The sequence below is a fragment of the Chiloscyllium plagiosum genome, unplaced genomic scaffold (assembly GCF_037043375.1).
Source record: "Chiloscyllium plagiosum isolate Xiang-an unplaced genomic scaffold, Cpla_swu_hap1 HiC_scaffold_1, whole genome shotgun sequence".
Taxonomy (NCBI): Eukaryota; Metazoa; Chordata; class Chondrichthyes; order Orectolobiformes; family Hemiscylliidae; genus Chiloscyllium; species Chiloscyllium plagiosum.
In genome coordinates this window covers 181,946,313-181,962,427 of record NW_028270139.1, presented here as the reverse complement: position 1 = coordinate 181,962,427, position 16,115 = coordinate 181,946,313, and the positions used below count along the sequence as shown (strand labels likewise).

The 16,115-nt window shown below is 46.8% G+C and overlaps 1 non-coding gene across 1 annotated transcript; it reads right to left on the bottom strand.

Annotated features, from left to right (window-relative positions):
* Window positions 1-14,815: 14,815 nt before the first annotated feature.
* LOC148152307 (U2 spliceosomal RNA) lies at window positions 14,816-15,006 on the bottom strand. Its single transcript, XR_015758834.1, has one exon. It is a non-coding gene; the product is annotated as a U2 spliceosomal RNA (small nuclear RNA).
* Between the last annotated feature and the right edge of the window lie 1,109 nt (window positions 15,007-16,115).

Sequence of the window (16,115 nt, the reverse complement as noted above, 5' to 3'; positions counted from 1 at the left end):
GGTACGTAGGGGCAGGCTGAGATCCGGAAGGCTTGTGGGCTACCCTGCATGCTGTCGTCCCAGGGAAGGGGACGGGATGTCCTAGAGGTGGTCGAAAGGTGCTGCGGGTGGTTAGTGAAGATGGAAGATGGGTAGGCCGTCCTGACCGCTGTCACCCCGGGTGGGCTGTCCTAGAGGTGGTCAAAAGGTGTATCAGGGCGGACCAGAACTGGAAGGGGCATGGGATGGATGGAAGATGTGTAGGCGCAGGCTGTCTTAGAGTGGCCAGAAGGTGGGAGGGACAGGGGCTTGCTGGGTCTGTATTGTCTGCACTTTTGTATGTAACAGTATTGTCTCATGTAAAATGTCATTGTCACTGTCTTTTCATATGTGGAACTGGGATTTGAGGTTTGTCCTCATCTCCCTGTAAACTGGTTGAACGGTAGGGTTTGGGGCCTGGCTTTGCTGCTCCTCTCCCTTGTAAAATTGCTGTTGTATACAGCTGTAAATGTTAAGTTTTCCTTTTTGTGAACTATTTTGTAATGTTTTAATAAAATAATAAATAAATAAATAAATGGGACATTAGCATTATTGCTATTTGCCAGTATTCTGGGGGCTTCTGGTTAAAAAAGAAGTATCATCAGGTGATTTAGAAGCTCCTGAGTTCAGGGAACTGACTGTGGGTTGGCTGGTCACAGCCAGTGTGTTACTGTTGTATTTGATAACTGATTCCTAAGCTGCCTGGTCACACAGACAGTGAATACTGTTATATTTTAGTTCACATTGGGGAACTTGTTTTTTTTGCCCCTGTATTTTACTGGATGGTTGCAGCCTGTGTGTTACTCTTTTTGTTTTTTGAGCAAGGACGATGATGGTTTTTGTGGCAGGGCTTAGCCCTTGCACTATGGTTTGTAGTGTTTTCACCTTTTTGAGTGGTTAAGAAGTTTAAAAAAAGTTACTCCTGTTGCATTTGAAGTGAATGAGAAGTGATAATTTGTTTGAAACTTCTTTCCAAATGCCTGGGCCTCAGGCAGAAGTTCTAACAGTGTTTTGTTATTTCTGTTGGTAACAATGGACTGTCTAGTGAGCTAGAGATCGGGGGTGGAGTCAGGATGCGATCACATAAAGAATTGGTCCACCTCAGTGCTGTGAGCAAAACCATAATGCCAGAAGCAACCTCAAACCTGTGCAGGAAACTTGGATATCGTATTGAAATTAACAAAGGATTAACAGCTACAAGGGTTTACCAACAAAGATAATGACACACACTCAGGTAAGCGTGATACTTTATGAATCAAATCAAGACCTTTTTGACAGAGATTGTGTTTGGACTGAGCTCCTGTAAGTTAAAAAAAAGCAAAACAAAACACATAAACAGGGGATACAGAAGGTCTTCTCAGTGGAGGGACTGACCTTGAGCTGTCTGGTCAGAGCCCATGCACTGTGCACATATAAATAAACGGTGACTTGATGATGGGAAACTTACCTCTGTATAATTATTCCAAAGACCATTTATTAGTCCTTCTTTGTTAGATAATACCAAATCTAAAGTAGCCAGTTCTCTGGTTGGCTCATTGACAAGTTGCTATGGGAAACAATCCCTTATACATTCAATGGGCCTTGCTTTGAGCCTTCCCTTGCCAAATTGAATAATCTAATCAATGTTCATGTTCAAATCACCTATAATTACTTTTGAGTCCTTCTCAATCCCTCATTATTGAAGAACATAGGAACATAAGAACCAGGAGCAGGAGTAGGCCATCTGGCCCTTCGAGCCTGCTACGCCATTCAATAAGACCACGACTGATCTTTACAGGCCTCAGCTCCACTTACCCACCCTCTCACCCTAACTCTTAATTCCTTTCCTGGTTTATACTATGCTAAACTTTGACAGTATTGTTTTGGAGCCTGAAAATTACTCCTAGCAAGGGGTCTCTTCCCTTATCTTTTATTTCCACCCTAGACCCTAGTGCCAATATAATTTGTTACCACACAGCCTTGATGCCATGCTTAAGCAATGAAACAACTCCACCTCCTGCTCGCTCTTGTCTAACCTTTCAGAATACTGAGTACCCTTGGACATTTAACTCCCAGTTCTGAACTTCCTGTAACCATAGAACATAGAACAATACAGCACAGAAGAGACCCTTCGGCCCACGATGTTGTGCCGAACATTTGTCCTAGCTTAAGCACCCATCCATGTACCTATCCAATTACCGCTTCAGGGTCACCAAAGATTCTGACTCTACCACTCCCACAGGCAGCGCATTCCATGCCCCTACCACTCTCTGGGTAAAGAACCCACCCCTGGCATCTCCCCTATACCTTCCACCCTTCACCTTAAATTTATGTCCCCTTATAACACTCTGTTGCACCCGGGGAAAAAGTTTCTGACTGTCTACTCTATCTATTCCTCTGATCATCTTATAAACCTCTATCAAGTCACCCCTCATCCTTCGCCGTTCCAATGAGAAAAGGCCTAGCACTCTCAACCTATCCTCGTACGACCTATTCTCCATTCCAGGCAACATCCTGGTAAATCTTCTCTGCACCCTCTCCAAAGCTTCCACATCTTTCCTAAAGTGAGGCGACCAGAACTGCACACAGTACTCCAAATATGGCCTAACCAAAGTACTGTACAGTTGCAACATCACTTCACGACTCTTGAATTCAATCCCTCTGCTAATGAACGCTAATACACCATAGGCCTTCTTACAAGCTCTATCCACCTGAGTGGCAACTTTCAAAGATCTATGAACATAGACCCCAAGATCCCTCTGTTCCTCCACCTCACTAAGAACCCTACCGTTAACCCTGTATTCTGCATTCTTATTTGTCTTTCCAAAATGGACAACCTCACACTTGGCAGGGTTGAACTCCATCTGCCACTCCTCAGCCCAGCTCTGCATCATATCTAAGTCTCTTTGCAGCCGACAAGAGCCCTCCTCACTATCCACAACTCCACCAATCTTCGTATCATCTGCAAATTTACTGACCCACCCTTCGACTCCCTCATCCAAGTCATTAATAAAAATTACAAACAGCAGAGGACCCAGAACTGATCCCTGCGGAACTCCACTTATAACTGGGCTCCAGGCTGAATATTTGCCATCTACCACCACTCTCTGACTTCGACCGGTTAGCCAGTTTTCTATCCAATTGGCCAAATTTCCCTCTATCCCATGCCTCCTGACTTTCCACATAAGCCTACCATGGGAAACTTTATCCAATGCCTTACTAAAATCCATGTATACTACATCCACTGCTCTACCCTCATCCACATGCTTGGTCACCTCCTCAAAGAATTCAATAAGACTTGTAAGGCAAGACCTACCCTTCACAAATCCATGCTGGCTGTCCCTAATCAAGCAGTGTCTTTCCAGATACTCATAAATCCTATTCCTCAGTACCCTTTCCATTACTTTGCCTACCACCGAAGTAAGACTAACTGGCCTGTAATTCCTGGGGTTATCCCTATTCCCTTTTATGAACAGGGGCACAACATTCGCCACTCTCCAGTCCCCTGGTACCACCCCTGTTGACAGTGAAGACGAAAAGATCATTGCCAACGGTACTGCAATTTCCTCTCTTGCTTCCCACATAATCCTAGGATATATCCCATCAGGTCCGGGGGACTTGTCTATCCTCAAGTTGTTCAAAATGTCCAACACATCTTCCTTCCTAACAAGTATCTCCTTTAGCTTACCAGTCCATTTCACACTCTCCTCTTCAACAATACGGTCCCTCTCGTTCGTAAATACTGAAGTACTCATTCAAGACCTCTCTTCTGACTCAATACACAGTCTCCCTCCAACAACCATTCCTGTCCTTCTTCTATCCATGTTTCCGTGATAGCCACAACATCGTGTCCCAGGTACCGATCCACGCCTTAAGTTCACCCACCTTATTTCTGATACTCCTTGCGTTGAAGTATACGCACTTGAACCCATCTCTGTGTCCTCAAGTATTCCCTGTCAGTGCGACCTTCTCCACAGTCTCCCTACATTCTTGGACATCCTGACAAACAGCTAGCCTACTTGCTGGACTACAAGTCCGGATCCCATCCCCCTGCCAAATTAGTTTAAACCCCCCCGAAGAGTCCAACAAACCTAGCCCCCCAGGATATTGGTGCCCTTCTGGTTCAGGTGCAACCCGTCCTGCTTGTACAGGTCCCACCTTCCCCAGAATGCAGTCCAATTGTCCAAATACCTGAAGCCCTCCCTCCTACACCATCCTTGCAGCCACGTGTTCAACTGCACTCTCTCCCTATTCCTTGCCTCACTGTCAGGAGGCACCGGCAACAACCCAGTGATGACGACTCTGTCCGTCCTAGCTTTTAGCTTCCAGCCTAACTCCCTGAGCTCCTGAATGACCTCCCCACCCCTCTTCCTACCTATGTCATTGGTGCCAACGTGCACCACGACTTCTGGCTGCACACCCTCCCGCTTAAGGATTCTGAAGACACGGTCCGAGACGTCTCGGACCCTGGCACCCGGGAGGCAACAAACCATCCGAGAGTCTCGCCCATGTCCACAGAACCGCCTGTCCGTCCCTCTAACTATAGAGTCTCCTATAACTAGCGCTCTCCTCCTCTCCCCCTTTCCCTTCTGAGCCTCAGAGCCGGACCTCGCGCCACAGACCCGGTTACTGCAGCTTACCCCTGCCACCCCAACATGATTCAGTAATCCCCACCAGGTGTACCTATTTGTCTGTATCTGTGTCATCAGCTCCTTGACTTTATTCCGAATACTGTGTGTGTTTGGGTCCAAGGTTTTTAAATCAATCCTACCTGTTTGTCTTTTTCTTTCAATATTTTCTTGTGCACCACGCTTTCCATACTCTCCATCCTTATTTATTCATTCATAATACTGAACCTCACCTCTGTCATTTACTCCAACTTGCAACTCACATTTTGATCTTTTATGAATCCTTCTCTCACCATAATCATTAGACTGACCCTGCCTGTTTGTCCTATTAGTCTTTACTGACTGCATACCTTATGACCTGTTGCATTGGATCCTAACCCTCTGCCTTAATGTATAAATCCATTCAAGTTGCACTAGTAACCATCCCCACCAGGATGTTGGTGCCCCTCCAGTTAAAATGCAACCTGTCTTTTTTGTACAGATCCCACTAACTTGGAAGAGATCCCAATCTACATATGGCCAAGCTCCCTGAACTCTCCATGCAGGACCTCATCATTCTTCCTTTCTATGTCATTGGTACAAGTGTGTACCATGACATCTAGCTGTTTACCAACCTTCTTCAGTATGTCCTGAGCATGCTTAGAGACATCCTTGACTCTGGCAACAGGGAGGCAACACATGTCCTGGTGTCTTGTTTGTGGCCATAGAAATGTCTATCTGTGCCTCTAACTATTGAGTCATTGACTACCACTATTTACCTGCACTTCAACCTCCCCTGCTGGTACTGTTCTATCTACTGCTGTTGTCATCCCCGATACGCAGTCCCCCTGAACAGTATCTAAAGTAGCTCACCTGTTTGAGATGGGGACAGCCACAGGGGCCTCCTGCATTGCTTTTCCCTTGTGACCATCCTGCGCTTTTCTATCTGCCTCAGCCTTGGTTATGGCTACCTCCCTGAAACAGATGTCTATGACCCTCTCGGCCTCCTACCTGCTTCATCTGAGTGCCAGTTAATTTAAACAATCTGTTAAAAACTGTAGCTGAGACATACTTCCTCCAAATGTAACCATCTAGGACAGTTGAACTCTCCCAGAGTTGTCAGATAGGAGAAAGTGAAGACTGCAGATGCTGGAGATCAGAGTTACTTTCTGACAGAATTGCCAGATGTCACACGTAGAGCACCTGATGTCCCTTACCAATTTTTTCACCTGGTTATGATTTAATTAGGAGAAGTGTCTATGTAAATCTCCCTTATTGTTTTGGCTTTAGCTAATAAAGCAGTTATTAGACCTATTTTCTCACTAAGTCAGTTCTAAAAGGTCATCCCTTCACTTGGAGGCTGTGCCCTCAGGGCCTATGAATAACAACATTTTCCTTACGCTCACTCAGTCCAGGCCTCTTAATATTCTATAGATTTCAATGAGATCTTCCCCCTCTTCCTTCTAAACAGCATTGATTATGGACCCAGAGTCCTCAATCACTGCACATGTGACATCTTCCCGTGTGCCAATTGTGTCTCCAACCAGGGAGAGTATGCCCCCGATACTCATTGATTCCAATTTTGCTCAGGCTCCTTCATGCCATTCCTAATCAAATGCGACCCTGCTATCAAGGCCGTCACTTGCCCCTCCCCTCTGGGTTTCAGCTCTTTTGACCATGTTTGAACCAAGGCTGTAATGAGGTCAGGAGCTAATTGGCCCTGGCACAACCCAAACCAAGCGTCAGTGAGTAGGTTAATGCTGCTTGCACGTGCTGCTTGATATCAATGCTGATGGCAATTTTCATTACTTTGCTGAAGATCGAGAGTAAACTGATGGGGCGGTAGCTGGCCAGGTTGTCTTTGTCCTGCTTTTTGTGTGCAGATAAATGCATCTTTACTGTATGATCTAGTGCTTCCAGGTGTGACTTTACCACGGCAGCAAGACATCCCTCTCTATACTTGAACCCTTTTGCTATGAATGCCAACTTATCTTTTTCCTTCTTTACTGCCTGCATGCTTATCTTCAGCAACTGGTGCACAAAGACACAGACATCTCATTGTACATTCCCTTCTCTCAATTTATAGCCATTCAGATAATAATGTGCCTTCCTGCTTTTGCTACGGAAGTGGATAACCTCACATTTATCGACATTATACTTCATCTGCCATGTATTTGTCCACTCATTCAGCCTATCCAAATCACACTGCATTTGAATGCGTTCCCAATCAAGTTCGTTCTTTCTATACAGTGAAACTCAAGGAAAGGCAGCAGTATGTCCAACTCAGAACTGATTAGGGAATAAATTTCAATGAAATGAGAAATTGAGAAGGGAACAAAAGTACATTTTACTGTAATTTTTTAGCTTTGGTTGGTTAAGAAATTTAAGAAAAATTATTCCTGTTGCATTTGAAGTGAATGAGAAGTGATAATTTGTGTGAAACTTCTTTCCAAATGCCTGGGCATCAGGCAGAAGTTCTAACAGTGTTTTGTTATTTCTGTTGGTAACAATGGACTGTCGAGTGAGCTAGAGATCGGGGGTGGAGTCAGGATGTGATCACATAAAGAATTGGTCTACCTCAGTGCTCTCACAAGTGAGCAAACCATAATGCCAGAAGCAACCTCAAACCTGTGCAGGAAACTTGGATATCGTATTGAAATTAACAAAGGATTAACAGCTACAAGGGTTTACCAACAAAGATAATGACACACACTCAGGTAAGCGTGATACTTTATGAATCAAATCAAGACCTTTTTGACAGAGTTTAGGAGCTACACAGCTTTGCATTGGAGTTTCTGTAATTTGAATTTGTTGATTATATTGACCTAGCATTTCTGGTGATGCTACTGGGCAGCACGGTAGCACAGTGGTTAGCACTGCTTCCTCACAGTGCAGGAGACACAGGTTCAATTCTCGCCTCAGGTGACTAACTGTGTGGCGTTTGCACATTCTCCTCGTGTCTGCATGGGTTTCCTCCCACAGTTGAAAATGTGTTGCTGGAAAAGCGCAGCAGCACATTTTCAGCTCTGATCTCCAGCATCTGCAGTCCTCACTTTTTCCTCCCACAGTCCAAAGATGTGCAGGTCAGGTGAACTGGCCATGCTAAATTGCCTGTAGTGTTAGGTGCAGGGGTAAATGTAGGGGAATGGGTCTGGGTGGATGCGCTTCGGTGGGTCGGTGTGGACTTGTTGGGCCGAAGGGCCTGTTTCCAAACTGTAAGTAATCTAATCAACATGGAACCATTCATTCGAATAGCTTACTGTTAGCACTCCAATCAACTTCAGGATCCAGATCTGCTCCTGGAAGGATGTGCATTGCAATTGACAGACAGTGGAAAAGATAATTGGTGATCTGTCTGGTTTCACTTGAACTGGCCAACACACTCTGCTGGTTTGGTGGAGGGAGGGTGCGAATGGCGCAGGTGAGGGCAGACTCCCCCAGTGGAGACTGGTTAGTAATGCACTTGAAGGAGTTCCAACCAAGTTTGTTCATTATATTCCCAAATCTCATTCAGGATTTCCTGATGATGCTCTATCTGTGTTTAGAATTTTGACCTTTCGTAGATAATTTGGTCAGTTACCCTTGTGAGAGAATGGAACTGAAGGTGTTGTTTTTCATTTTTAGTAGTTCAGTATCTGCTGAGTTTGTCAACAAAGATTCATTTGTTACTTTCCTATTCACCACTGCATTGTGCAAAGCCTTTCCATCAATTAAATCGCTTTGAAATATCCTGTTATGATGCTCAAAATGCATAAAGTTAATTTTCACACAACAAAGTTGTCAGCTGGAATATGTGCACAGTTCTCTGGAGTGATACTTGACCAGGTGACTGTTTTGCCAACTAAGTCACAGAGAGTCTGCAGTTTGGAGCTTTATTAATGTAAGTCAAATTAATTTTGATTTGTTAATGGTTGTATGTTTAAACCAAAACATAGGAGCAAATTGCTGCAGATGCTGGAATCAAAAAATATTCTGATGAAGAGTCACCTCGACTCAAACGTTAGCTTTGAGAGTGTGGTGCTGGAAAGGCACAGCAGGTCAGTCAGCAGCAGAGGAGCAGGAGGATCAATGTTTCAGGCAAAAGTGTTGCGTGAGGAATGTTACCTTGCTGTCTCTCCACGGATATCACCTTGATTGATGTTCGAATATTAAGTAACGGATCATGTCCCAGCTGTATAGCTGAAACCAGACGTCTGGCTTGTTGGCTTCTTCGGCTCATGTTTCACCATTTTGATACTTTTCGGGTGGCTGGCTGCTGGTGCCTCAGTTGTAGATTTCACTTTTGAAGGTGACTTGTGTAGTTACTGATTCCTGATGAAGAACTCAGGCTCAGAGCGTCGATTCCCCTGCTCCTTGGATGCTGCCTGACCTGCTGTGCTTTTACGACATAGAAAATATAAGATTACAGCGCAGTTGAGGCCCTTCAGCCCTTGATGTTGCACCAACCTGTCGAACCAATCTGAAGCCCATCTAAACTACACTATTCTATTTTCGCCCATATGACTATCCAATGACCGTTTAAATGACCTTAAAGTTGGCAAGTCTACTACTGTTGCAGGCAGTGCGTTCCATGCGCCTACTATTCTCTGAGTGAAGAAACTACCTCTGACATCTGTCCTATACCTATCACCCCTCAATATAAAGCTAAGTCCCCTCAGGCCAGCCATCACTGTCTAAGGAAAAAGGCTATTATTGTCCACCTTGTCTAACCCTTTGATTATCTTATATATCTCAATTAAGTTGCCTCTCAAACTTCTTCTCGCTAATGAAAGCAGCCTCAAGTCCCTCAGCTTTTCCTCGTAAGACCTTCCCTCCATACTATGCAACATCCGAGTAAATCTCCTCCGAGCTATTTCCAAAGCTTCAACATCCTTCACATAGTTCACGGGAGAGGGGGAAAGTGAGAAGGGAAAAGTGCGGGGAAAGGTTTTCACACAGAGGATGGTGGGTGCCTGGAACGCGTTGCCAGTCGAAGCGCTGGAAGCAGGCACTTTAGGAACGTTTCAGGCTCACCTTGTTAGACACGTGAACGGGAGGCGGAACGGTGGGACTGAAACCACGTCTGGGCAACAAGTAGCACGTCCAAACAAGGAGTAGGAATCGGCACAGGCTCGCTGGGCCCTGTGTTATCGACCCGACGTGCCAAAGTCTCCGGCCACGTGTATAACTTTGGTGAATTTCTGCAAATACCTTGTAGACGGGGCTGTGACAGGGACCTTATTGGGGTGACGACGATAATGAGGGCCACGGCGGGCATTTTTGCTGAGTTTGCAGATGGCACAAAGATAGCGAGAGGGACAGGTAGTTTTGAGGAAACGGGCAGGCTGCAGAAGGGCGTGGAGATGAAGGGCGAGTGGGGAAAGAAGTGACCAAGTGTGCGGTTTTGCACTTTGGTAGCAAGAACAATCGGGTAGACGATTTTCTGAACGAGGGAAAGGCTTTGCAAATCTGAAGCGCAGAGGGTCTTGGGAGTCTTAGTTCCAGGTTATTTCTTGATTAACATGCAGGTTCATCCGATGGTTCGGAAGGCAAATGCAGTGTCGGCATTCATTTCAAGCGGGCGAGAAAAAAGGAGCAGAGACGTGCTGCTGAGGCTGCATCAGGCTCTGGTCTGACCACAGGTGGAATATCGGGAGCAGTTTTGTGCCCTGTACCAAAGGAAGGGATGCGCTGGTGTTGGAGGGAGTCTAGAGAAGGTTTACAAGCGTGTTCCCCCTGGGGCTGAAGGGTTTGTCACACGAGGTCTCTGGGTCTATACCCGATGGTGTTTCGAAAGGTAAGGCGGGATCTGACTGAACCTTACAGGCTACTGGGAGGCCTGGTCAGAGTGGATGAGAAGAAGATGGTCCCACTAGTAAGCGAGACGAGGACCTGGAATTACAGCCTCAGGGTGAAAGGTCGCCCCTTCAGGCTGAGATGGGGTTGCATTTAAGACAGAGATAGAGAGGTTCTTGATTATAAGGCGATCAAGAGTTGTGGGGAGAGGGCAGGAGAATCGGGGTTGAGAAACCTGTGAACCACGACCGAATGGCAGAGCGTGGGCCGAATGGCCTGATTCTGCTCCTACGTCTTATGGGCCATCAGACCGTCCGTGGTCATGACAGAAAGCAGTTGTTTCTCAGAGGGTGGCGGCTGTCTGGAATGCACTGCTTAGGAGGGTAGCGAGGAGGGGAACCTCACAACCTTGAAAAACTACTTGGATGAGCACTGGAAATGTCATAACCTTTCCTGGCTACGGACCAAGTGCTGGAAAGTGAGACTGGTGCAGACTTAGAGTAGCTTTGTCAGTGCGGACTCGAAGAGCCAAAGGGCCTCTAGTACCACTTTCCAGCACTTGGTCCGTAGCCAGGAAAGGTTATGACATTTCCAGTGCTCACAGATTCAATCAATAAGCACATCGACCTGGACCCAATATACCGGCCACTGCAGTGGACAGCTGGAACTGACAACCGGAAGCGGCAGATACAAATCACTATAAATGCCGGAGGAAACATCACAGAAGCGCTTCACAGGAGGCTCCCAAGTACTGAGGATGTCACCTAGACAGGAGACTAAACGTCTGCAACACAAATTCCCAGCTCAGCGAACAGAACCACAACAACGAGCACACGAGCTACAAATCTTCTCCCAAACGTTGAACCTCTCCATCTCTGTCTCATGGTCATGTAGAGATCGTCACTATCTCACCAATCAAGTGGGTCAGGGCTAAGCTTACGTGACTTCTCACGTGACCACTTTCCTATTCCTAACCTCAGCCCAAACTACCTCAGACGGCGAGTCTTCATCCATCGTCCTTTCCACAGCTGTAATACTATCTTTGACAAGCAATGCCACACCTCCCCCTCTTTTACCCCCACCTCTGACCCTACTAAAACATTTAAACCCTGGAACCTGCAACAGCCAATCCTGTCCCTGTTCTACCCATGTCTCCGTAATAGCCACAACATCGAAGTCCCAGGTACCAACCCACGCTGCAAGTTCCTAATGTACCAACCCACGTTCCTAATGTGCCTGCTTCCAGCGCTTCGACTGGCAACGCGTTCCAGGCACCCACCATCCTCTGTGTGAAAACCTTTCCCCGCACTTTTCCCTTCTCACTTTCCCCCTCTCACCGTGAACCTGTACCCACTGACTCGCCACCCCACCCTTTCGATGCCTCTCAGTATGCTGTCGACCACTATCAGGTCGCCCCTCAGCTTCCGTCTTTGCAGTGACAACAATCCAAGTTTATTCAACCTCTCCTCACAGCAGAAGCGCTCGAGGGCAGGCAACGTGCTGGTAAACCTTCTCTGCACCCTCTCCAAAGCATCCACGTCCTTCTGGTAGTGTGCCGAACAGCATTGCGCGCGATATCCCAATTGTAGCCTAACTGGAGTTTTGTACAGCTCTTTATACAGATCATTTATTTACACGTCACAAACAACAAAGGTCCTAGCACTGAGCCCTGCGGGACGCCACTAGTTACTGATCTCCTTTCCGAAAAATGCGCCCCGAGTCGGTTTTGTATCCAGCTAGCCGACTCACCTCAGATCCCACGAGACTCTACCTTTTGTAGCAGCCTGCCGTAAGATGTGAAGCGATCCAGAAGAGATTACTGACGCAAAGGTGACTACACTTAAATGAAAGTGCTGGGAATGGCAACCGTGATGGAACTCGCAGCCAAGGAAGGTCAACACCTCACAAAATGGTGGCTGAGAGTTCACAAAATGGTGGCCCAGGGACAAGCACCAACGCAGACACAAAACTGCCACTGCTGTGGAAACACATGTCAGGCAGCAGCAAATTGCTGCTGGAAAGAAGCTGTGTGCAGAAACTGCAGCATTAAAAAAGAATATATTAAGTGGGTGCGCTCGGGGGAGAAAGTACCAATAACCTGCAGCGAAAGTACAGGAAGAAATCCTAAATGGTACAAAAAGGGCAAGAAGACAAAAGCCCAGGCGCACAAACCAATGAGGTGTTGATGTTACAAATACTGGCGATAGCTGCCGACGCCCCGGTCGCTCCCTTACTGAACGGCAAACCGGTAAGAATGGAGGTGGACACCGGTTTCATTGATACGGCTGAGTCACGTTGCGCTGCAACCTTCAGAAACTGAGCGAGGAACACACACAGGTGCTTTCACGGTGGGAACGTTCAGTTATACGGTCAGTCTGAAGACACAGCCTGCGCGTCAACAAAGGAAATCTTACAGCTTTATGGGCAAGAATGTGGTTGGACAGAATCAAACTCAACTGGGCCGAAGGCAATCACTTGTCAAGATTCTGAGAGTGACTGATCAAGAATTCTAAAGAAGCACGCTATTGTTTTCAATGGGATAGAGAAGCAGGACGCCGGGAGCCTTTGATAAGGTTCCACGTGGTAGGCTGTTGGAGAAAATGCAGAGGCATGGAACTGAGGGTGATTTAGCAGCTTGGCCTAGAAACTGGCTTTCTGAAAGAAGGCAGCGGGTGGTGGTTGATGGAAAATATTCAGCCTGGAGTCCGGTTACTAGTGGTGTGCCACAAGGGTCTGTTTTGGGACCACTGCTGTTTGACATTTTTATAAATGACTTAGATGCAGGCATAACATAGGTGGATGGATTAGTAAATTTGCAGACGACGCTCAAGTCGGTGGAGTGGTGGTCAGTGTGGAAGAATGTTACAGGTTGCAGGGGGACTTGGATAAACTGCAGAATTGGGCTGAGAGCTGGCAAATGGAGTTCAATGCAGCTAAATGTGAGGTGATGCACTTTGGGAAGAATAACAGGAAGGCAGAGTACTGGGTCGATGGAAAGATTCTTGGTAGTGTGGATGTGCAGAGGGATCTTGGAGTCCCATGTACATAGATCCCTGAAAGTTGCCACCCAAGTGGATAGTGCTGTTAAGAAGGCTGTTAGGTTTCATTCGTAGAGGGATTGAGTGCCGGAGCCGCAATATCATGCTGCAACAGTTCACCTGCTGGTGTGTGCTAGGCGGTTTCCTTTCCCTTTGCTCAACGACCTATTTGCTGAACTAGCCGGAGGTCAGCTTTTCAGTAAAACTGAGCCCGGTAAACCCTACCTCCAGATGAGTGTAGATCCTGAGTTTAAATGAATGAGACACAATCTTATTGAAACATATTGGATTCTTACGTGGCTCGACAGGGTAAATGCTGAGAGGACATTTTCCCTCATGGGAGTGTCTAGAACTGAACAGAATAAAGAGGCACCAATTTAAGAGTGAGATCAGGAGAAACGTCTTCTCTCAGAGGGTTGTGAGTCTTTGGAATTTGTTGTCACAGACAGCTGGCACACGCTGCTTGTGTGAGACTGACTTTGCTGCCTCAGCCAGAACTGGCAGCATTCTAAGTGCAAAAGAAGGCGAGGGGGTGTTGTGCCAGTCCCTGCGTACACAGCCCAGGTGCCGGATAATCTGCAGTGCTCCTACCTGCCTTATTATCTTTCCAGGCCAGTTCCGGTCAGCAAACATTGGTTTGTTTGTTCTTCGTTTTCTCACGTGCTGTTGTCGAGTTAGTGCTGTCTCTTTGCTTTTCCCAGTGAGAATTGACTCTCTGAGTAACCTGCCTCTGACTCAGTCATTCGTGATAGCACACACGATTCTGTCGCGGCTCAGTGAATCGGAAAATGGCTGAAACTCACAGTCCTTTGCCTCGTTTTTCCGGTCAGTCACATACGTACCTATCGATTCCGCCTGCCCTTGCACTCTGATGAAAAGCATGTGCCTTAAATACGTCCCGATGATTTTTGTCCTAGCTCACAGTGTTCTCGAAATCTCTCTTTCAAGTCATCAAAATCAAAACGACTGAACCCCGAGATAGCTTCATCCCCAGCAGCATGCAGCAACGTAGCACAGTTGACCTTCTCTTGTTTTTCTGAAATGTCGCTCGCGAGTAAGAAAAGCTGGTGGGCAGCTACGGTTGCTGCGACTCCCAAATTCTGACACCATGTGGTGTGATCGGGGCCCGGCGTTGGCGGGAAGGTGCAGCACGCAGCAGGGGTCCGAGGGGATGACATTGAGAGCAAGTGTCAAGGTGCGCAAGAGACAGAGATGGCGAGAGAAGGATAGGGAGCGGGAGCTGAGCAGCCACCTTAGAACAGACGAGTTTGAATCGACTCACGCCCGGTTGGATGTGAGGTGTGAGAAATGAAGCACTTGGTACTCAAACCCATCCAGCAGACACAAAGCACCGAAAGCCTGAGTTATAAACATGAAGCTGTTTTTAGATTTATAGATGAGGGGTGCACCGTTCCCGGAGGTACTGCAATACCAGGTCGATGCGTGGAGTGGACGGAGCAAGCCCCTATTCCATCTCCCTGCTCCAAAAATCAATTTAATATATGGTCCCCAGATAAGGGACGTATCAGATATTAAACTGATAAGAACAGATACTACACTTGATCTTAGCCAAAAGGCCGAGAAGCGATAACTACAATACCGCGGACTGCCTCAAGTCCCATTTGTCCTCCATGTTTTCAATCAGCTTGATTCTGTTCAAAGACTTGTAGATCACTGCTGACAGTTTCCCTGTCGCCGTAGTCCTCCCAGGATTTCTAACGAGAGCAGCAGGTCCGTTTACAGCAGTTGCTTTTTTTCCCCTGTCAGTGAACCACTGTCTCATGGTCATGTAGAGATCGTCAGTATCTCACCAATCAAGTGGGTCAGGGCTAAGCTTACGTGACTTCTCACGTGACCAGCACAGCGTTTTTGAGGAGGCGGTAACCAACTGCAGAACTGCACGCATTGAATGATACATTCAGCCTGTCATGTCTGCATCAGCTCTCTGCACGAGCAACTTCCCCAGTCCCACTCGCCCTGCAGCAAATATTCTCTCTTCAGATAAGTATCCGACCCTCCGACCAAAGTCACCATTGAATCTGCCTCCAGCACCCTCTCTCTCAGGCAGTGCACTGCATATTCTCACCACTCGCTGAAGATGCTTGGGCCTAGGACGCTACCTCGATGAAACGTGACACGTAGAGAAGAAAGCAATAGATTCAGCCGAGCCCTCCATGTCTTTGATGTGTGTGGATGTGCCTGCAGTTAGAACATTGCACAGTACAGGCCCTTCGGCCCACGATGTCGTGCCGAGCAGTTTTCTTAACCTAAGATCAACCTAACCTACACACCCCTCAATTTACTGCCGTCCAGCGTGTGCTCGCCGAGCAGTAGCTTAAATGTCCCTGACAGTTTGTGGGAGATTAGAAATGCAGTTAGAGATGTTGTTTTTGCAGATGGGTGACGGGGTGTTGTGGGGGGAGGGGAAGGGGAACATTACACAAACGGTCGCGGGATTCTTGCAGCATACCTAAGGCTAAGATTTTAACGAATATAGAGGTTTTTGTTTAAGAAATAGTTGTAAACTAAGAAATAACTTTAAAGTGTTGTAGCTGACCACAAAAGTAGCAGTAGGGGCATTTCACAATAAGCTTATAGTATGATAAGGGGAACTGGATAAAATAACAGACAGGCTGTAACAGACAAGGACAAGGACAGCAGGGTAGTCAGATAAGGAAAATTAGAGAAAAACGAGTGA